Source organism: Perissodus microlepis, chromosome 23 (genome assembly GCF_051167445.1).
Source record: "Perissodus microlepis isolate ML-2025 ecotype Zambia chromosome 23, ASM5116744v1, whole genome shotgun sequence".
Classification (NCBI taxonomy): Eukaryota; Metazoa; Chordata; class Actinopteri; order Cichliformes; family Cichlidae; genus Perissodus; species Perissodus microlepis.
This window is the reverse complement of record NC_140482.1, coordinates 20,695,640-20,719,460: the sequence shown is the minus strand read 5'-3', so window position 1 is coordinate 20,719,460 and position 23,821 is coordinate 20,695,640.

Genomic DNA, 23,821 nt, shown 5'->3' with positions numbered 1-23,821 from the left:
AATACAAGTCGATGTCCCTGAAACTGAACTGAGCTTTTCAAAAAATGTGTTTGGTTACAATTAATTTGTTATTTAACAACTGGTCCCAACCTAGCACCAGGTGGGTTGGTGAGGCCTTGCCCACAGTTACCAGTAGAGCTAGCTAACCTTAGTTGATCTGCTCACTTGTGGGTTCAAAAAAACAATGCAATAGAGGCTGAACACTTTAGTCCACAAACAAGTGGTAGCATGACAGTGGCTGCATACATCTTTTAGATACAGTCTATGGTTTCTCCTCTAAATCCAGCATGAACGCACACACCGATACTGCACATTGTGCAGGTGATGGTGTTTGCAGCACCTACACTCAAATCTTACAATTCTTGAGCCTCTGGGAAGCACCTTAAACACGTATGCATTCACATGCACCTCTGCCTGTCGCACACATAAGCCTATGATTCACACAAACACACACGCTTGTGCACAGTCTGTCACACACTCAATGCTGCAACCCTTCTATCCCCCCAAGAATACACACTCCCACAAACACTAACAGATTGGCCGAAGAGTGACGTGTGTTTCTTCTTGATCAGTAAAGCTGATGGATTTAGGCAGGTCTCTCCCCCGTGGCTGTTTTTTGCGAGCTACAGCTCAGCAGTATTAGCTGACTGGCTGCTACTCAGGGGTCAGAGGTCACCCTGTCTGTCTGTGCTCCCTTCAGTAATCTCCCTTTCCCTTGCCGTGCATCCCTTTCCTCATATTAAATCACACTTGACACACCTGGAGCGCAGAAGCAGCCTCATCCATATTTTACCCCGGCGCCGTTTTTATAATACCGCAGCACTTTTTCTCTTTTTTCTTTTTTTTGTAGGGTGGCAAACTGATATATTTATTAACTGACCTGCACCAGAGCTGTGTGCGGGTGTGAGTGGGGTTGAGGGGGAGAGAAATAATCGGGTTTGTTCAGGAAATAAAATGAAAAGGAGCTGTGACAAGTTTATGAAGTAAGCAGAACGGCCGTTCATTACTCTCCTGAAACCCCCTTTGGCGGTTTCCCTGTGCCGGGCTGCGCGGCTCTGCGAGTTTTGGCGCCGCGGCAGAGTGAGCAAATTGTCAGGGAGAGTCTTCCCTGGTGTTATAACTTAGCCCTTAAAGGCCTATTATTTCTGAAGAGACCCTCCGCCCAAACCAGCTTACTGTCATAACTCAGGGGAAGGAGCCCCCCGCCACCACCATCAACACCTTTTTTTCCTTTCAGGTGGCAAGAGGAAAATGTTTATGGAGGAGCTAAATAATTCAATCGAGGTGCTTCATCGCGCAGGGGGCCACACTGTCATTCACCTGTTTCGAGGCTTTTGCTGGTTTCTTCTCCGTTCGGCAGCGGGAGAGGATGAGTACAGTTTGCCCTTTTTTAACCACAATTTAGCAGAGTGAAGCCCTTTAAACATACGTGGAGAGGCAGGGTTAAGTGGGGGAAAAACAGGAAAAATACCCACTTGTGCAGTGTGTGTTTGGTGTGTAAGGTTACACACTTGTCACCTGCTTCACGCGTTCTCACCTAAAGTACTTTTTAGGGTTTTCAATGAATTATGTCTAAATATCCCGCCTGCATTGTTACCCAGAGTTTTACATATTTTATTTTCCTGTATTTCAGCTTGGAGAGGTTAAGAAATTGAGAAAATAAAACCACCATTGATGTTGTTGTTGTTTTGTTTTTTTACATAAACTAAGAGTGCATGTCAAACTGATCCACAGAGGTCACGTGGTTCAGTAAATCAGCCCTTAAATTTTCTGTCATCCTCCTCTCAAGCTCTCATTTCCTGTCCCATTTCCTGTATTTTTCATTCTACCCACAACTGCCCTTTTACTGTCCCTTATTTTTCCCCTCTCTCTCTGTGCCCATCACATTTGTCTCTCTTGTTCTCTGCCTCTGTCTCTGTGGGGAAATATAAGCAAATTAAAAATCCATAATCATTCGTTAAAGACGGTCTTGCGGCCTTCTGCAGTTTGCAGTTTATCCAAGCAGCCTTTTAGGAGAGAGACCTCAGAAAAAAAAGAAAAATAATGTCACAAGCAGCTTGAATTTTTTGTCTGTGTTTTCAGGAGCTGCTTCAGTAAGCAATCGGTCACATGTTCAACGGCCTGTTAGCGAGGCAGAGCGAAAACTGCAAGGCTGAATTTCACGACACTTGATGGGGTGGTGGAAAAAAGGCAAAGTAGGATAACGAGGAGACAGTAATTTACATATATACGTATATTAAAAAATCTGTCTTTTACCTAAAAATATTAGCTATAAAAGCAATTGATTTAGTAACTATGTTGAGGAAGAGACTGATACAAGTTGACGTCTTTGAACCCAGCTCTCCAAAAAATGTGGTAAAACACAAGATTAATTTACGATTTAACAACAGGTGGCACATACTGGTTCCTGCCTAGCGCCAGGTAGGTCAGTGCCTACAAAGAAGAGTGCACCTGAGGTCTTACCTACATTTACCAGTAGAGCTCGCTAACCTTAGTTAACCCGGCCACATGTGGCTTCAAAAAAACAATTTGATAGAAGCTGAGCACTTTAGTTCAAATACTGTCATGTTACCTGTTACATCCATCGTTTATATACAGTCTATGCTTTCCCCTCCAAATCCAACATGTTTAATGGTTAAAAAATGGTTAAAAAACAAAACAAAACAAGTAACCAACCAAATAAGAGCATTATAATAGAACTTTAATGTTTTATGATGTTTAACTATAATATAATGACGTGAGGTGTTATAGGCTGTTACAGTGTCATTGTGGCGACGTAGAGTGTCGTTCTGGAAAAATAAATAGTGTGTTGTACAGCTCTCTCCATGCCCTTTTATATGATATATTACTCAATATGCTTCCTTGAAATTTTTTTTCAAGGTCAACTTTGACTTGGGCCCTAACGATGAATGCGAGTGGTCGCTGGTCTGGTCTGCAACATGTCAAAGGCAACAAGATCACAAGTTCATTGTACACACGGCTGCATTGATTTTGGCTGTGACGCAGTGACTGTTTTCTTTAATGTGATGGGTTCTTATACAGCATGCCTCATCCACCTATTCATACGAGCACTTTTTCTATGCTTTATTTTTGTACATAAGTGCTTTATAGCTAACATTCACACACATTCATACGCCAATGCATGCACTGGAGAGCAGCTTGGGGTTAGCATCTTGCCCAAGGAGACTGGGCAAGGCTGGAGCAGCCCGGGATTTAACCAATCTTCCAATTAGTAGATGACCTGCTCTACCTTCTGAGCTACAACCGCCTCTATTGCAACATTTGATACAAATAACAAGGACATTGTCAATAACAAACCATCGGTAGGTACATCCCTAAAGATTATATTTTCTAAAAGTAAATGGGAACCTTGTGGCAACCTTAGTGGGTGTGTGTTGTCTGCTTTGCTCTTTTGCTGTGAGTGACTTACTGCCCACACCACGTGTGTCATCCTCTAAGTAAGGTATGTGTGAGTCACTGCAGACTGAGTGTGCAGGGTGTTGCGCTTAGCCTACATGTGTGCACAAAATTTATGAACCTGCACGTCGGACTGCCTGCATCCAAGTGGTGGGAGATTGAGAGAGAAAGTGACAACCGGCAGCTGCCGCCTCTCTCCAATAGTTCTCATAAATTGCTCTATAAATTCTGCCTGTCCTCCACTCTAACAGGGCTCTGGCCTACATTTGTACTATGTCCACTGATGGTGGAAAAAGTGTCTGGCCAGAAAAAGAGTCAAGCAAAGCAGACTGTCAAGAACCACCCATCGGCTACTCCTCACCGAATGCCAGAACTATCTCTTACTCTCCCCTCTCACTGTTAGAGTTCTGACTCTGAGTTTTAAGTTTCACTTGAGCAACTAACTCTGACATGCTGTGGGCACAATGATATCCAGTGTAACTCATTCAGGCACATTGAAACTTTAAGAATAGAATGGCATGGGCACGGGAGAGTGAGGAGAATGAGGAGAGGCAGTCTGAAGGGAAAAAATGAAGAAAATCAGTCGAATCAGTCCAATATGTTGGAAAAATATAGTAAAAGAAAACATCTATTGTATATCAGTCAATCTGTACGCATGCTCAGGAAGAGAGACGATTGGGAGCAAGATATGCTTCAGATGAAGGAAGCGGTCAGAAACGAATGACCAGGAAATCAAGCTCAGTCCACAGTCAGAACAGCTGATGGCTCATCTGATATCCAGCTGTGCAAACTGACAAATCCCAGATAGCAACAGTATTGTGCAAAAGTCTTGAGCTAGCCCTCCTTCCTATAGATTTTGCTTCCAGACTTTGTGTAAATTCTAAAGCAGCAACAAACACATCAATTTGTTCCCATTTCTTTACTTGAATCTATGAAAAATGTCAAAGATTGACAGTTTGACATACATAAAAGAGTATTTTTGTACCAATGAAGTAATTCCCAAAGAGTCAGTAGCTGAAAATTTGGTGCTTCTCAGCAAGGTGTGCAGAAAATTCTCAGAAGACAGTCGCTGCTATCTGTGCATGCCACTTTGCAACCCACCTCCAACTCATTTTGTCGATTCAAATCAGTGTCATGTCCATCGTCACAGATGGTCTTATTGCTTAGTTGAGGGTCTTTAGCTGGTTCTCATGTATGCACATGGAAATATATCCAAATATAAATAATGGAGGATAAAAAAATGTAACCTCCATCATAAAAACAAAAGTGACTCATTAAAAAGAGACATAGATTGACTTGGTTGTCATGGGTTTAGTCATTCCAAATTTATCCCAGAATTCTTCTGTTTCTAAGACAGAGAGAGACTTTATGAATAAAGCCAGCGTTTAACCCCAAATTAGTGTGGCATGATTTCCATTTGGCAGTTTCAGGTGTGTTACAACTGATCTGGAAAATCTGGAAAAATGAAGCCTGGTGTCTAAGATGATTGCAGATTTCTGGCAGATCTGCAACTTCAGAGAACTATCATCACTTTGGGTTGTCTCATAGTCCAAGTGGCCATAAAAAAAATTGTTATAAAGTGTAGTGAGAATCCTTTTACATTAGTTTGGTAGTACTTTACTTGTACTGGCTAATTACAGTCTAGATTGGCATTTCGTCTCCTTACATCTATTCAGAGAGAAGGCTTCAAAGCGGCGCTGCACTTCTTTCTTTTCTGCTGCACTGCTGAGCATGGAGTCACTTTATTTTCTTGACTTCTTACGTGAATGTTCTCCCACTTCTCACTGCCCAGACCTGAAGGTGACACACCTGTTTAAAATTCTTCAATAACTGCGGCCGATGGCGAGGTGTCGGCGCGGTCGGCAGGGGACCGTCAGGGCTGATGGGAGTTGTGATGAATCTCTAGCCTTTTTTCCCTCTATCCTAATCAGCAGTCATTGATTAATTGGATTAACCCAAAATGATCTTAATCACTGATCAATTTCCATTAGACAGTCCTTAAAAACATCTTAATGGAATTGGAGGAGTTTCAGGCACATGCTTGTGCTTGTGAGTCTGCAATAGTACAAGGTGTTTTCATTTATGACCGCAGATTGTCATGTTTTTGTCATGTTTTTTCTAGTTTAAATCATTTCAATGAGCATACTTTTATGTATGTGTATTTACTTGGGCTTGGTGTCTATGTGGACTATATGACGTTATATTTTAAGTAAGAGAAAAAGTACACGAATGCTGGAGAATTACATTATGTGTTGCTAAGAAAATGGGAGATAGCTGCAGTGATTTATTGAAACATGCGAAACATGAGATTGTACAATTCTAATAAACTTGAAAGGCAACATTTGGTGTGACCACCTTTATTCTTCAGCACAGTCTGAACTCTCTTAAGCAGCTTTCTTGTCATTTCTTTAAGTCGTCTTCAGGAATAGTTCTCCAGGCTTCTTGAAGGACATGACTGCTAGTATCCCACTGTGTGTTTTTCTATCCAGGTATGCTGCATTGGCAATGTGTTTGGGATCTTGGTCATGCTGTGTTCACGATTCATCAGTTTTGACAAGATGAAATGTAACTGCAAACCATGGACCATGATGGAGTGATGGATTCGTCACTCGATCAGATCTGTTTCCACTGATTTTCGGTCCTGTTCTTGTGTAATTTTCATACCTCAGCCTTTTCTTCCTGTTTCCCCTTCCTTATGAATGGCTCCTTGACAGCCATCCTTCCACTGAAACCATTTCTGATTAGCCTTCAGTGAACAGTAGATGATCAGCTGAAGGTCCATATTCATCTCTCAGGTCCTGTGTCTAGTCTTTACTGGATTTTTTCCTGTTTCTTAAAGACATGATTTTCAGATACTGTTAGTCTGCTGCAGATAGTTTTTTTTTAAAATCTGACACTTCTTTCTACCATTTGTTTCCTCAAATGTTTAAGGACGCACAACATGCTGACATACGCCAGGGTTTTAGCTAACAGCTCTTTGGGAATCAGCTTTTTGGTGAAAAAAAAATCTATTTTATGTCTGTCAAACTGCTATCTTTGGTATTTTTCATAGATTCAACAACACTTTGAAAGACCTTCAGAAAGGAGAACTATTGCTCTAGACCAATTAAAACAGTCTCCATGGAAGCAAAATATAAAGAAATGAGGGGGCACCTTAAGACTTTCACAGTATCGTACCTGTAGGTTGGAAATCTTTTCAGGTTACTCGAATACTTCCACGTTAAACTGGATGTGGAGGAAATAGAAACAGAAAGGTGGAAATAACTTGTTTCAAAGATCAAATGAACTCTTGTGGATAGTCCATCCCAGTTTGAATCCACAGTGATTGTTACAGCATGAAGTTTGTGCTAAAAATGCAGCGTGTCCTTCTTTTCTTAATGCGAGTAAACCTCCAACCACCTGTTGCTGTGATTTTTTTTCCTGTGCTTGCAGGTAGAATAAGAAGTTTCTGCAACCCATCTGCCTCTCCCCGCTCAGGGCCGCTCAGGGCCACATATTGTATCTAAAGCTAAACTAAAGCCATATTCTTTTAAAAGGAAACTAATTTTCACGGGTCTTTACGTTAGATCTAATTTTCTTTGCAGCATCTGGTTTCAGCAGCCCCTCGAAACCAAGAAAAACCAGGAAATAGCCGTGTCCCTCCACCTCGTCTCTCCCCTCCTCTTTTCTCTCTCCCACTGTCTCTCCTCCCGCCCTCCCTCCCTGCCAGCTACTCTGTGATCCCACTGTCTCCCTCTGTTGTTGTTCTAAACAAGCAGCAGGGGGTTGTGGGTAGAGGCCTACACTCACGCTGGGTGTGTGAGTCACCGGTTGGGAGGGGAGGTGGGCTGCATCGGTCCCCTTCTGTCTCTCATCCTTTTTTTTCCCTTACTGTTTATCAACTTCGGGGTCAACCACTCGGCTGGCCCGGGCAGGTCAGCTGACTCATCTGGACCCGTCACATGCACAAGAAGCACAAGATATTGCGCTTTTAATGCTAAAGAGGCGCGCAGGAGGGAGGCACAAACAGTTCAGGGTTGATTTACACTCTATAAAATCCACTTTAATTTACAAGTTTAATTGCACATACTGTATGTACACATTACACCAAGTGTAATCGGCCTCGAGGACACATTCATCAACAGAGACACTCAAGCATAAAATAAAGCAGCAAACACACACACACACACACACACACACAAGGGTGGGATAAAAACCATAAAGCACCATAAAAAGCACGCTCACAGATAAATCTCCAACCTGGAAGCAGTGAAGCATAGAAAATCCGGCACTACAATGTAAAGAAAGAACAAAATCATATGGCATAACCCACAAACATGTAAACAAACTCCTACATAGGCAGCATAATAAACACAGGGATTCATACTGTAACATGTTTGCATGCACAAAAAGTGTGTTTTACTGAAAGTAAGCTGTGGATCCATGCCAGGAACCGCAAATCTGTGCGTTTATTTGGCGCAGAAAGGGTATTCAGTGGTGGAGAACAGAAGGACACTGTTACTGAAAGAGGGAGTAGGAGGGTTAAATGAATTCACACTACATAGAATGAGATATATATCCATATATATATATATATATATATACATATATAGTTGTATCAAGGTTTTTGTGTACAAGCAGAAGAGAGGAATTTTGTGTGGATCCCCGTCGTACGCAGCTGCAAGCTGCACATCTCTGGTGGAATACTTAGCCAGAGGATTATGGGGCCGCCTCCATTTGCATAACTCCACAGAGTCTCTCTCTCTCTCTCCCCCCTCTTATGTGCCTCTATCTCGCTCGCTCGTGTGGAGACACCTGTGTCGGAAAAGCTATAAAGACGTTACCCCTGCGGAAAGCAGAATTACATTTTCTTTCACGTTCGCGCGAGACGTTAATCCGCGCTACAGCTGTGAAAATTGTGCAGTGATACAGAAAGAGAAGAACAGACTTGGTGAATAAGGAACGAAGGAAAAAAAAACACTTAAAGTTTCCCTGTGATAGCCCTGACTCAACATGACAAGGCTGATGTGAGATCGAGACTCGTATGATTAAAATGGTGCACGGGGGCACGGTTCACAGTAAAATCTGTCTTGGATACTGAGCAGAAAAACTGAAAGAAAACTGAAAAGCCATCTTCCAGAAACTGCCTTGCTGAAGGTCCCTTAAACAATCCACAGAGCAACTGTTATCAGTTATCAGCCAGTATCACCAGCAGGTGGTTTCCTCCTCTCAGTGGCAGGTAGTTATCACCTCATTTAATGCTGGTTCTCCTCTGTTAGATCACTGGGTCTCAAACTGTGCGACGCTGAGTGAAAAAACATGAAGTGAAACTAAACTGAATTAAAATGAATTCTTTAAGTTTTGTGACACAATTGCGATGACCTTGATTTTGTTAAAATTCAGCTTGGATCCTTTTAATTCTAGTTGATAATATAAAGGTAGAGTTACATCCAAAGTTTACTTGGTTTTACTTTACTGAGCATTAATGGTCATATGGTGAGAGACAACTTACACCCTGGATAGGTTAGCAAGCTGCTGATAATAGTAGTTAAATATTTAAATTAAAAGAAGTTATAATAATAATAATAATAATAATAATAATAATAATAAATCTTCCATGACCCTGAATCAGATAAGTGGAAGAAAATGGATGGATGGAAGGTAAATGCTCCTTAGACAACAGCTGTTGGACAAACAATAGAAACATGACAAATCTGTGAATAGTGTTTTGGTCTATTTGTCCTATATAAGATCTGTTTTTTGATTGGATGTTATCGGTCAAGTGACGGTTCACAGGTGATTTAAGATGGTGCTGCTTATTGTTTTGGGTGCTAACTACTAGTGTTTGTGCAATGTTAAGTAATTAAGTGAAAATTAAACATTTTCGGCATTATAGTTACAATTAAGTCATCACTTCTTTTCCAAAGGTTCTTCCTCGCAGCCAGATAGAAAGAAAAAAATCCATTTAAACATGCCTTTTTCTTTCTGTGCTCTTGGATGCGATCCGTTAATGTTAGTTAGTGAATTTAGGACAGTGGTGGAGTGCTCTACAACTTTTGAAGACTGGAAATATTTTATTTTTATTGCATGAAAGAACAAGAGCTCAATGGTGAAGTGCAAACTGTGTCCAGGACAGAAATAACTCCATCATGCCGATAACTCAACGTCGGCTCTTAGTGAACATCTGCACAGACAGCTGACTGAATGCTGACCCCAGCCCAGCAGCATGAGCCTGAACTTCAGCAGGTATCAAAGGTGCGATGAGCAGTCGAGTCAGACTTGTAGCACAGTTTCTTCTACAGAATCACCGTGGCAATCACTTTGAAGTTACTTTGGACTGGCCTTAAGTGCTTTGTGCTCTCGACTTTGTGTACGTTCGTAAAAAACAGTTGAAGAAACATCTTCTTTTTTCTCATTAACGAAAGGATGTGAGTGGACATGTGCGACTGTAGCCTCAGGTTTATATTGTTAACTGCGATTCACTATTCATTTCAGGCCATGTTGTAGAGTCATGCAAAAGTAGTGTAACAAATTACTTCCTCTGGGAAGTAATTCAGTAATGTAATCCATCACTTTTAAAAAAAAAATTATTTTTTTTTGTGTAACGTCCCCAACACTGTTGACAACTATTGTTAGTTTAACTTCCTTTTATATGTTTCTTTAATTTGCATAAACTGTTTCCGTAAGCCATAAGGTCCGGTTCGTCACAATTGGGGGCTCATCTGGGATGAACCTGAGACCTCTTGCAGCTCGTTGCACAACATTAAACATGTACTGCAAAGGTCCATTTTCCAGCTTATTACCTTACAGTGACCATAAGAGATATTACAGCACTTCTATTGCACATGAATGCCAGAGTTCTTTTCCATTATCTGTGTTGCCCAACTGATTACGCTGGATGAACTCCTGAGGCAACTAGAAGGTAGAAGAGGGCATCTACTAGTGGGACTGATCATTTTCAACCTTTGTACCCAAAATCCCTAAAATTATGTGCAAGAAAATCTGCTTCGTCTACGGTCACCTCACCTTTCTGAGAAAGCCATGTGAGTCAGCAGGATTTCTTGAGAACTCTGGATTCATTTCTCGTGTGGTTTTTGAACAGCTCAGCCTTGGACCAGGACTTAATTGGACTTGCTCCGTGTGTCGGATGCTGTCTTTTTGCACTTCTTTGCCACAAGGAAAGAAGAAATTGGAAAGTTTTGTTCACTTAAGCAACAGGTTAAACTTCTCCAACCAACACAGAGACATCAAGTGAAGCTGAACTATGTGGGCAGCGTGTCTACAGACTTGATGACTGAGAATTCAAATGCGGTTACATTGAAATATTGATCAGAAACAAGAAGAACAATGCTGCATTTTACCCTCAGAGCTATAATTAGTATTTGCTCTGATGCTGTTAGCTTGATGATATTAACGCCTCCAAGCATCAACCTTTTTTTCTTCCTTTAAGACAATGAGATCAATCTGGCTAAGCTGGGTGTCTATAGATAGGCCTGCTGTGTGCGCTGCTAACGAAAGCGATGACCCAGAGGTCGCTCCTTCCTCCGGTGTCTTTATACTGCCGGCCCCCGCAGTGCTCCCCCCCCCTTCTCGGCCACTTTCTCTTCCCCCTCGTCTTTCTTACTTCCCCTCTCCGTCTCTTTCTTCTTCAGTGGTGTGAATCATGAAAGCAGGTCCTGTGTAGTCGATGGGCCTTTTTCCTCTGTGGTGCCTCGTTGCAGAGAGAGAAAGGGGGAGCGATGAGGTATTGATTTGAGAGCCTCTGGGAGGAGAACAATAGGTCCCTCACTGAAGCCACTCTGAAGCACAAACACCTTCCCTGCAGCCTCTCAGTGCTGGAGAGAAACCGGAGAGAAAAGAAACAAGTTAAAAAACAGCTTTGCTTTCTATTGCTCCATCTCTCTCCACTTGCAGCTTATTGTGGATAGCCCAGAGGGGAGGAATGATGAAGGGGGGAGGAGGAGGCCAGGCCTTGGCACTTCGAGGTCCCTGTGGACCGACTAGCTGCACGGGCCGGGACCCCAAAAACTCTGAACCTGCCCTGCACAGAGTGGCTCTGGGCCAATCGCGCGCACACACAGGGCCTAGAACCGTGACACCCGCGAGGTCACGGGTTCAAATCTGATACTAGGACGCCCGAAGGCATGCTGAACTTTCTCTGCATGTCAACCCAACCCAACCCGATTGCCTCCCCCACCACCATCCACCCACAAACATCTGAATTTGGTCCGGGGTCGATTGTTTGCTCATTGCGTTGGATAAAAGCTTTCATATTTGACTGATTCACAGAGAAACTGGACCGAGCGGAGGACTTGGCATGATGTCAGCATGGAAATTACATGTCAGGTCAATGACATCATCAGTAGGAAACAGCAAAAGCACCTCCTCTGTCTCCTTGGTTTATGAGCCTGTTGTCTAGGGAGAAAAGGACACAGCATAAATACTTGCTGTCATCTTTTACCGTAGGGAAAGCTCATGTGAAATACACCATCAGAGTCCACAGTGGTTCCGACATTATCAGGGTGAGTACAGTAAATCAATTATGGTTAATCAATCAAAAAGATAAATAAAATAATATAATAATAAGACACATAAAGATCTGTTCCGCAAAAAGTCTGGCTACTCTCTCAAAATATCAACAAAAACATAAAACACAAATTTGCAATTCATTTAATCTGTGCTGAACTGAAACCAATACAGAGATAATGTATTTTTAAATTTAGCATGCAGTTTTTGAAAGTATCTATAATCCATAATATCAATAAAAGATTCAGAGAATATGAAGAAATCCTTGTAGGCAAGCAAAAGCAATCTCTGCCCTCAGGCACTACAGCATTACTCATTGTGTGTGTTTGTGCATATATTATATATATATATATATATATATATATATATATATATATATATATATATATATATATATATATATATATATATATATATATGAATTACTTACACACATTAAGTCCTTAACTTATTAGACCAACTCTGTCATAAATACAAACATTTAAGGAATCGTTTTTTAAAACTTATTTTAAGATTAAAAAATATATTTTGATCATATACTATTATTTATTATTTAATATTCTAATTTTATATTTAAAAATGATATTATATTTACAAACAACAAACTGAATTCTCATTTTCATACACAAATATGAGTCTCAATTTCTCAGAGAAGTCATAAATTAATCAAGTGTAACATTCAAACACTAAAACTATTTAAATGAATAAACCAAAGAATGAAAACTATCTTTTCTGTTTGAGTACACAACTGCAATTTTGCATCTTAATCAAAAATATTACCACGCTTTACTCGTTTTCTCAGCTTTTTTGTGAAACATTAAATTTGAACATTTGTGGAAAACTGCAATAATTTTATTTTAGCATTAAAAATATTATTTTGATAAAGAGGAGCTGTGGCATAAACATTACAGTGGGTGTTGGTCTAATAAATTTGTTAAGCACTGTAGATGCATACATACATACATATTCATACTTAGATGCAGTGCTTAACATATTTATAGACCACCTATCATACAAACAAAAAACAACAGTTATTTTATAAATCTGCCAAAAAGTCGTTTAAGATAAAAATTATATTGCTGCTTATTAATTAAATTACAAACTGCATTTATGTTTTTATACCAAACTTTGAATAGGCACACTGGACGGCTCTGAGAAGTCAGAAATTAATCAGGCGCATTCAACCACAACCAAAATGTATTTTTCTCTTCAGGACTGCAAGTAAACAACTGTAATTTGGCATCTCACTAAAATAAACAAAATTATCTTTACTATTTTTTCTTCTTTTTTGTGAAAAAAAAACAAAAAAACATAAATAACAAAAATAATTATTATTTAGAATTTTAAATAACATTTTGATTAATGAGCTTGTGCATACTGGTGGATTAACCACAACAGAAACCTAAAAACTTATTATAGTTCTTACTAAAACTCTTAATGTTTAATAAAAGAGCTAATAAATTTGTTACATACATAGATACATACTTGCAAACATATATTCATTGTTAAATAATAGGGAAACACATAAGAAGCTTTCATTGGATAATTAATGCAGCGGTTAATATCTGTACCTGGTACAATGACTAACTTCTACTGCTAAACTACCAAACGACTAGACCTGGGCTAAGGGTTGTGTGGTCTGCTGAGCCCAGATTTACACTGGTCCAGAGTGACGGGCACATCACGGTAAGAAGACAGGTGGGTGAAGTCATGCGTCCGTCATGTCTAGTATATACTGTGTGGGTTCATTGATGTGATCTGGGGTTGCTTCAGTTGGTCAGGTCTAGGTTCAGCAACATTATGTTCCCAAAAACTGAGGTCAGCTGACTGCCTGAATGTGGGGAATGGGCAGGTTTTCCATCAATGGATTTTTGTCAGGTGTGTTCAGGATGACAATGCCAGGATTCACCAGGAGAAATACTGTGTCAGAGTCTTTCGGGGAAGCATGAGACATAATTTTTACCACAGAGTCCAGATCTTAACTCCGGATGGAAATACATGTCATGATGTCGCATAAGGTCATTGCCACGCTGTGACGAATGTTCGCCAAGAGGTCCAATACAACATCAGTGTTCATTTTACCCAGTCTTCTAACCTTTACGCTCAAAATCACAAACATATAAACTAGTGCTTTATGTAATTTGCCTTCTCTTGTGCAGAACCTACCTTGCTTACCTACCACGATTAACAGCACAGTGTGCACATTGCACAGAGGTGATGCGTTAAGCAGAAAATATTCTGTGAAATAAACAAGCCTTGGGAGACCGCCGCTCGTCTATCAACACTGGTAGGTTGAAAATGGAGGCGGGTCAAAACGCCCGGCTTTACCTCGTCTCCTACACAAATACACAAGCAACATGGGAGTCGCTGGGGTTGGTGCACGCTGTTTATCTTATTATGCAAAGCGGCTGAGGAAGGCGAGAGGCCATGAAACGGTATAATCTGTAGAGTTCATTTAGAGTCTCTCATATGTCTGAACATAGTTTTTATTGATTTGTGTTTAGAGGGCTGCTTTGGAAGGATCAGGATGAAACCGAGGTCAGTCGACGCTTTGTCCATTTAAAACTTTATTACATTTCTCTGTGTATGAATTTTCTAACAAGCTACAGCAATAAACACAAGCTCAGCTGGCTAACAGAGGACAGGAAGATGAAGTTAATTCCAAACTTTTCTTCGAGAAAGTTGCTACTTCTTCTTCTTCTTCTTTGTGGCGTCTGACTCTCCTTGTCTGCTGTCAGGTGATGGATGACCAGCCGTGATTCATATCACCAAAGCCTCCTATATATATGTTTGCCCACAATGCACTGCACTTCTCAACAGGAAATGAGAAAGGCTCCCCTCCGATGGCACACACACACACACACACACACGAAAAAAAAAAACAATTTCCAACTTTTCAATTTTGTCACTTTCTTTACTTTACTGGTCACTCCTGCGGGCGATTCACGCAGAGACTCGTAATGAATGTGTTTCATAAACACGCATCACGAGTGACCACAGCAGCCGTCAACTTCAAGTCACTTCATTGTGTATTGCCTCCCTCCCCACCACTGCTACCGCCACCCTGCTTTTGCTTTTCGCTCCTTGTGCTCCATCATTTTGAGTTAGCGGTAACAGCCAGCACCTCACTAATTTCCTCTGCCTCCCATTCACCAATGAGGGTTATTAATTTGGCATAGCGCTGTTCCTCATTATTGGATGTCAGCGCTGTCATATCGCGCTGGCCACATCTCTGCAAGCTCTCTGGGTTTCCCCCTTATTCTTTTTCTTCTTCCATCTTCTTCTTCTATTTTACCACCCAATATTCCTTTTTTCTCTCTCCCTGTAGGTTACCCAAACATGTACAGTATTTAATAATGTCCAGTCCTATTTTCCCTTAACAGGCACACCAGCAGGCACCTAGAGGCCTTAGAGGAACCCAGGGAGTCATTTCCTGCTCTTTTTTTTCTCCGTTCAGTTATAAAAACCAAGACAGAGGGATTAATATCACCTCCTCTCCTCGTCTCCTTGTCTTACGCCTCTTTCTATTCCCACTCCCTCCATCACTGACAGAGACTCCTCTCAGGCCTTTCCTTCCCTTCATTTTTCCTCGCTTGCAGCTACATCACAGCATCAAGGCAACCGGGAGAATTTTAAACCCCCGGGCTGAGTTGTTTGTCTTACGTACCGGAAGTCAAATGGCAGCAGGAGACTAGGAGAAAGGGTGTGTGATGTGCGGGATGGTTGAAAAAGAGGCTCTGAAAGCTTGCCAGGGCTACAGGGACACAAATAGTGACAAAGAAAGAAAAAAAAGTGGTGTGGAAACTCATCTTTTTCCATCATATGCAAGGCTCTGGGAGGGAGGGGCAGCGGTGGCTGGGTGGGTGCGACTGTAAGGCAGAGATGGGTGGGTTATTAATTTCCACTATGCAGTATCATGCAGCTGGTGGCTCCAAAGCAAGGTTTGGCGGTAATGAAAATGGCCCGAGTCGAAGATTAATGGCTCATAAAGACGGAGCATTTAGATGGGACGGCCGCCTCAATCTGGACAGCGGTGACTAATCGCAACGAATGCATGCACGTGCGGTTATCGCGCACACGTTAACATGCACGCACAGCTTCACTGTTACTTCACCCAGCATCTCTCTGAGCCCATCCCCATCCCTTCACTTTTAACACCCCCCCCCCCGCTTCATCTGATGTTGGTGTGAGTTGTGGCAGGGTCAGGGTTCAAGGCGTGCAGGGAATTATCTTGATTTATGCCCCAGAGCTCTGAAATGGTCACGGTGTATAGCGTGGCGTGTGGTTGGTCGGTAGACCACTGGGTGAGGTTCCCCCCACCACGCTATATTTTTTTTCCCCATAATAGCAGCAACAGCGACAGGGCCACGGCATCATCAAGCTGGACAAATGGGCTCGCCTAGCGCCGACTATTTTTCCTTCTCTGCAGTTGAAGGTGTATCATATATCTCTAAAACCACCCAATAAGGTTGCAAGAAACGTGTTTTTAAAGCAAATTGATTTGGATGTTTTACGATGCGAACATTTGCGGCGTAATGGCAGCTGTAGCGAGGATGATGCAGTTGTGGTTTTAAATGTGATGCGTTTCAGCACCGGCAGCAGAAGCCGTAAAACAAGTGATTTTCACCCAGACAGAGAGTCGATCCTGTTTTATGCTATTAGACTGACATGTGTACATACCATATAAACTGGATGTGGGTCCAATGGTGTTTGTTTCTCAGTGCTGATCCTGGCCTGAAGGTTTTATCACTTCAGTTAAAGTGTTAATTCTGACTTAATCTTAAAATTTGCCTCTTTTTTTTGCTTGTTTTGATAATATCATGGAATGATATACAAAATCTGTTGATAGGCCTTCATTTGCAATGATAGGAACAGAAATTATGGATTTTTTTCTCCTTTTTTTTTCTTTTTGCCTGTCCTGTTTTGATCTGTAGCCATCAGAATTGTTGTCTGAAGGCCAAGAAAGATTCCAAGCAGATTTACTTCACCAAATGGATCATCATGGCCTTGCCATATTGGTCCATTTGATTGACCTTTATTATAATTATGTATTTATTTGATTTGATTTTCGGTTGTTACACATGGGACAGACATGACTGGGACAGGGAGAAAGAATGAAAGAAAGAGAGGGAGAAAAAGAAAAAGAGAGGGGAGAAGAGATGGTGAGAAAGGGGCGAAGAAAAAAAAAGAAAAACAAACAAAACACCTGGATCACCTGTATGGTGGGTTAGGGTTAGGGTTCAAGCCAGGTTCAAGGTTCAAGGTTCTTTATTCGTCACATGCATAGTTATACAAGTATAACACACAGTGAAATGTAACCTGACACGCTGTACATTAAATGAATTAAATAAGAATAGAAAATCTGACTATTTCACAAAATAGACAATATGAACATATTTAAAATTTAAGGAATTTGAAATGTACATTGTGCATTGGTTTAGAGTGTCTAGAAGAGAGTCCTGTCTCAGTCACTTATGTTCTCCATTCTTTAAGCACCGGTTCGAGCACCGTTTAAGCAAAGGCACCGTTTCAAAAGTACCGGTTTGGCACCGGTATCAGATAAAACCTAAATGATACCCATCCCTAGTGTGTGTGTGTGTTGTGGGGGGGGGGGGATGGCTTGGGGATAGAAGCTCCTCTTGAGTCTCTCTGTCCTTGCCCAGATGATGCGGAACCTTCTACCGGATTGCAGAAGTTGGAACAGTTTGTTGCCAGGATGGGACGGGTCCTTCAGTATCTGCGCTGCTCTAGTCCAGCATCTCCTAGTAATAATAATAATAATAATAATAAATTTTATTTATGAGCGCCTTTCAAGTCACCCAAGGACACTTTACAATAGGATAAAACACTTAGTAAAACAATGGCAGAATAAGAACAATAAAATAAAAGCACAAGATAAAATGAACAAACAGTGGATTCACAGTGAATATGCAGATTTGAACAGATGAGTTTTGAGTTGGGATTTAAATTGGGGGAGAGAACCAATATTTCTTATTTCAGGGGGCAGAGAGTTCCACAGCCTGGGAGCAGAGCAGCTGAAAGCTCTGCTTCCCATGGTGGTGAGGCGGAAGGAAGGTACAGTAAGCTGGATAGAAGAAGAAGAACGAAGTGAACGGGCAGAACAAGTGGTGGTTAACAGGTCAGAAAGGTAAGAAGGAGCGAGGTTATGAATGGCCTTGAAGGTGAGCAGAAGAAGTTTGAAAATTATCCGGAATTTCACAGGGAGCCAGTGAAGTTCCTGAAGAACAGGGGTGATGTGCTGGTAGGAGGGGGTTCTGGTGATAATGCGAGCAGCAGAGTTCTGAACCAGTTGAAGCTTATGAAGGGATTTTTGGGGGAGACCATGCAGAAGAGAATTGCAGTAGTCAATACGGGAGGTAACAAGACTATGTACAAGAATGGACGTAGACTGGGTGGAAAGAGAAGGAAGCAATCTGTTAATGTTACGTAGATGGAAGTAGGCAGAACGGGTGAGATTATTGATGTGAGATTTATAGGAAAGTGAACTGTCTAGGATGACACCAAGGCTCTTAACCTGAGGAGAAGGGAAAACTGTGGAGTTATCGATGGTGAGTGAGAAATGGTTTGCCTTCAAAAGGTTGGATTTGGTGCCAATAAGGAGGATCTCAGTTTTATCCTCATTGAGCTTTAGAAAATTAGAGGTAAACCAGGATTTTAACTCGGATAGACATTCTGTAAGGGAAGAAGGTGGGAAGGAGGAATCAGGTTTGCAAGAGAGATATAACTGGGTGTCATCAGCAAAACAGTGAAACTGAAGATCAAATTTGCGGAAGATGGTACCTAGAGGGAGAATGTATATTATAAAGAGAAGAGGGCCTAAAACTGAGCCTTGGGGTACACCAGAGGTGACGGGGAATAGACGAGAGCGGAATGATCTTAGTTGAATAAACTGGGAGCGGTCGAGGAGATATGATTGAAACCAGGCGAGGGGTATGTCAGAGATGCCGAGAGAGGAAAGTCTGCTTAGAAGGACAGAGTGAGAAATGGTGTCAAAGGCTGAGCTCAGATCTAAAAGGACGAGGATGGTGAGAAGACCAGAGTCAGCTCCGATTAGAAGATCGTTAGTGACTTTAAGTAGAGCAGTTTCGGTACTGTGACATGAGCGAAAACCAGATTGAAATCTCTCGTAGATGTTATTATTAACCAGGTGTAAATGAAGTTGAGCTGCAACCACTTTTTCAAGTATCTTAGAAATGAAGGGTAGATTGGAAATCGGACGGAGGTTGTTAAAGTTGTTAGGATCTAAAGAAGGTTTTTTCAGTATAGGAGTGACTAGAGCAGTCTTCAATAAGGAGGGAACGATACCGGTGGTGAGAGAAGAGTGAATGATAGCAGAAATGAGTGGGAGTAAAGAAGAGAGGCAGGATTTCACAAGCCCCGTGGGCATGGGGTCAAGATGACATGTGGCAGGCTTTGATTTACATATTAACTCGGAAATATCAGATAAATCAGGAAGATGAAAAGTGGAAAACGGCTCAAAAAGGAGAAAAGGTTCTGGAGAGGGCGTAGACACAACATTTGATCTGAGTTGCTGGTGGATGTTATTGATTTTCGTAGTCCAGAACAGCATCAAGGAGTTGCAGGTTTCAGAGGAATAGAAGTGCGGTGGTAAAGCGTTGGGGGGTTGAATTAGTTTGTTGAAAACTGAAAACAGAGTCCTTGCATTACCCTCATAAGAACTGATAATACCAGAGTAGAAGCTTTGTTTGGCCTTGTTAATGGAGTCTTTATACTGAAGTACGTGGTATTTATAGATTTCTGAATCAACAGTTAAACCAGATTTCTTATATTTACGCTCTAGCTGCCGAGCTTTGGCCTTCAGAGCTCAGAGGTCAGAGGTAAACCAGGGAGCAGAGCGAGCGAAGGAAACAGAGTGGGTTTTTACAGGAGCCAGAGAATCAAGGACAGTGCGTAGACAATTATTATAATATAACAACAAATCATCAGGAGTAGAATAGAAGTCCGGAATCTGAACATTGTCCAAACTGGTAGTGAGAATGTCCATATCAATGTTCTTGATGTTGCAGAACGAGATGAGACGGGTTGGCTTGGTAGAAGAGCAGCAGAGAGTGAGATTAAATGAAAGGAGGAAGTGGTCAGTTATGGGGATTTCAGTAGCAGAAAGATTCGAGGGAGTAAGACTAGAACAGCAGACCAAGTCCAGGGTGTGTCCTTTAGAGTGAGTGGGAAAGTCGATAAATTGTTTACTTTCAGAGCCTTCGAGACAGGAGGAAAAGTCTCTGGTGAGCAGAAGGTCATTATTGTCCATGTGAATGTTGAAATCTCCCACCAAGATCACATTTGGGGAGAGAGATGAAAGATGGGTTAGTAGATTAGCAAAGTCACTGAGGAAGACAGGGTTAGGTTTGGGGGGGCGGTATACAGTAGCTATGATGGTGGGAATGGGTCCAGTCAGCTCACATGCAAGGACCTCTAGAGAACTAAAGGTATCAACATTAACTGGCAGGACTTTCAAGTGCTGGCGAAAAAGGATCGCGAGACCACCCCCACGACCTGAGCAGCGGGGTTTAGAAAAGTAAACAAACCCCAGAGGAGCAGATTCGTTTAGCTGAGAAAAGTCATCAGGTTGTTGCCAGGTTTCAGTTAAGCAGAAAAAGTCAAACTTACGGTCAGATAGGAGGTCTTGGATGAGAGGTCCCTTACTTGTCAATGAACGAATGTTTAGAAGACCGAAGTTGAGTGGAGTATCTTCTTTTTTGCTAATCGCGGTGGGCGCCCTAGGCAGGTGGGCTAGAGATCGATGGTTGACAGCCCGATCAGGGTTCCTGCGAGGGCGGCGAGTAGCAGACCAGAACGATTTAGTTCCATTGGAGTTATGGAAAATCCTGCGGGACCCACGATGGATGTATCTCCGGCGAGGCTGGAAAGTGATGCCCGGGTGGTAGTGGAGCTCCGCCGGCGACGGGAGCGATAGCTGCCCGCGAAGGCGCAGGAGCTCAGCGGCTGTATAGCGGAGCAGTCCAGCCGTAGGATGGTAGACGAGCGTCAGGAGAATCCAAAATAGTGCCGACCAGCTCAGGAACATCTTGGTCCGCATCTTCGATTGTGTGGAGGAAAAGGAGCCGAGCCGGCCGGAGCAACGAACAGGTGGGCTAAAATAGCTCAAACAGTTAAGCTAGTGCAGCTCACTGAGAAGAAGACGTGAGAACACATTCAGCTGAAATAACAGAAGTTGAGGACAAGCGTTGCAAATCAATCCCTGGCAGAGATCGATCTGGTCCTGAGTGTGAATGTCCCTGTTCATTCAAATCTGAATCCAAATAATCCAATTAATCCAAATAAATCCAAATAATCGAAAAATGAACCGGTGAGTAGCGGCAGCCAGACGCGCCAGCGTTCACTCAAGCCGGATGTTTGAGAGTGTAGGTGTCCGGGTGAGAGCAATCCTGCAGCAGTGTTCTGCTGTACGGATCACTCTCTGAAGAGCTTTTTGGTCCTTAACACAGATTTTCCCAAACCAGGATGTGATGTTCTGTGTGAGGATGCTCTCCACAGCACCTGTATAGAAAATCCTGAGGATCTCTGGAGAGACCCTGAACTTCCTCAGTTGTTGTAGGTGGTACAGGCGCTGCCTAGCCTTTTTGGTCTGGACCTGAATGTGGGCAGACCATCTCAGGTCTGAGGAGATGTGGACACCGAGATACTTGAAGGACTGCACCCTCTCCACTGGAGCTCCATTGATGATAATGGGCTTGTAGTCTCTGTGCTGACTCCTTCTGAAGTCCACTGCCAGATTCTTCACTTCATGCATGTAGGCCGCCTCATCGTTGTTGGAGATGGCACCCAACACCACTGTGTCGTCAGCAAACTTCAGCCGTTGGTGGCCACACAGTCTGAAGTGTAGAGGGAGTAGAGCAGTGGCGAGAGGACACATCCCTGTGGTGCTCCTGTGTTGGTTGTGATGCTGTTAGAGACGCATCTACCCACCCTCACCACCTGAGTTCTGCCAGTGAGGAAGTCCAACACCTAAGCACACAGGCAGCTGTCTGTGCCTCTCGAACACCTTCATTACTACCGAGGTCAGTGCAACTGGCCGGTAATCGTTCAGGGATGAGGGTTTGCTGTTCTTGGGCACAGGGATGACGGTGGATCTTTTGAAGCATGTGGGGACCACAGACTTCGCCAGGGACTCGTTGAAGATGGAAGTGAACACACCTGCTAGCTGGTCAGCACAGCAGCGCAGCAGACGGCCGGTGATGCCATCTGGCCCCACCACTTTCCTTGTGTTCACTCTCCTCAATGCCGCTCGGACGTCGATGTTGATCACCGGTCTCTCGCTGATGACGTCACTGTCCTCAGTAGTCAGGCGGTAGTTAGCATTAGCCGCCTGGCTAATCTCGAAACGGGCGTAGAACTGGTTCAGCTCATTGGTGAATGCAGAGTCGGCGTTGATCGGCGCAGTGTCCCTGGCTTTGTAGTCCGTAATGGTGCGTAGCCTGTGCCACATACTCCGTGTGTCACCCTGGTGGAAGCGAGACTCCACGCACTCCCGGTACCGGTGTTTGGCATCTCTCACCACGTGCTGCACGCCATATGAGGCCACACTAGACTGAACTAGTGTGGCTTGTTTGGAATGATTGCCAGGAGAAATCTTCTTTTATTTAAAAAGACCATGTCAGCACAGCTTAGGTTTGCAAAGCTACATCCGAACAAACCACAAGACTTCTGGAACAATGTCCTTTAGAGAGATGAGACCAAAGTGGACATGTTTGGTCATAATGCACAAAATCTAACTCAGCATATCAGCATAAACACCTCATATTAGCTGACAGCACCTGAGCACCTTACAGTCACAAAGGAGTCAGATGTGAGGACATCTGTCTGACAGCTAAATCTCAATCCAAACTGGATTATGCAGCAGGACAATGATCATCCTAAAAGTCTAAAACAGAATGGCTAAAAAAGAGAAGAAAAGTGCAGATATGGCCTAGTCAGGGTCCAGAGCTCAACCTGAGTGAAACGTAGAAGGATCTTTTTTGCAGACATAAACTGTCTGGAAACTTCACTGAACTAAAGCAATCTCTTAAAGAAGAGTCAGCCAAAATTCCTCCACAATGATGTGAGAGACTGAGTCATAGAGAAAACATTTACTTCATGTTAATGCTGCTAAAGGTGGTGCAAGCTCTTATTTATATATTTATTTTTTTACAGAACTGCATAGAGTCTTGTAAAAACTTTCTTTTTTACATAATTGCATATCACTGAGAGACAGACAGATCTTTGGGACTGGAAACTGAAGCCAACAAGCCAACAGAGACAGTTTATCTCTCTGTGGTCATCTTCCATTCACATAAGATACAGTCTGATAACTTAAAGCGTGTAGTTGTAATCAAAACACAGGTTCAGTCTGAACGTTGCTCGTGTCTGTGAGTACTGGTTAGAGAGAGCCAAGAAGTTGGTCAAAGGTGCCATGGCTCCCTCTCGCCCCATTTTCCATTTTTAGCCCAACTCTCCAAGTAAGGTATCTTTATCTGGTTTATAAACAAAATATGTCTCATGTCAGGTGTGGTTTGAGAGCCCACACAGATCACACAGATGGTGTGATTCCATCGTAGGATGGTCTCTAGCTTTGTTTTAGTCATTTTAAAGTTTCTTCTCCTTTTTCATGAGCAGCCCTTTAGAAACAAAATGTGGGTCTTGGCCTAAGACTAGACTGCGGTAAGGATCTGAAAGACTAGACCAAGCTTAATCCTCCAACCTAAACACGCAGGCTGTTGGCATATACTGCTGCTGAGGAGACCCATCCAACTACAGTATAACCTGATGGTTGCAGCATGGAAAAGAAAGAAAACACTGCCAGGATTGGAAGAACACTGTCCCAAGATTATGCTCCATAGAGCATGGAGCTAAAAGCTTA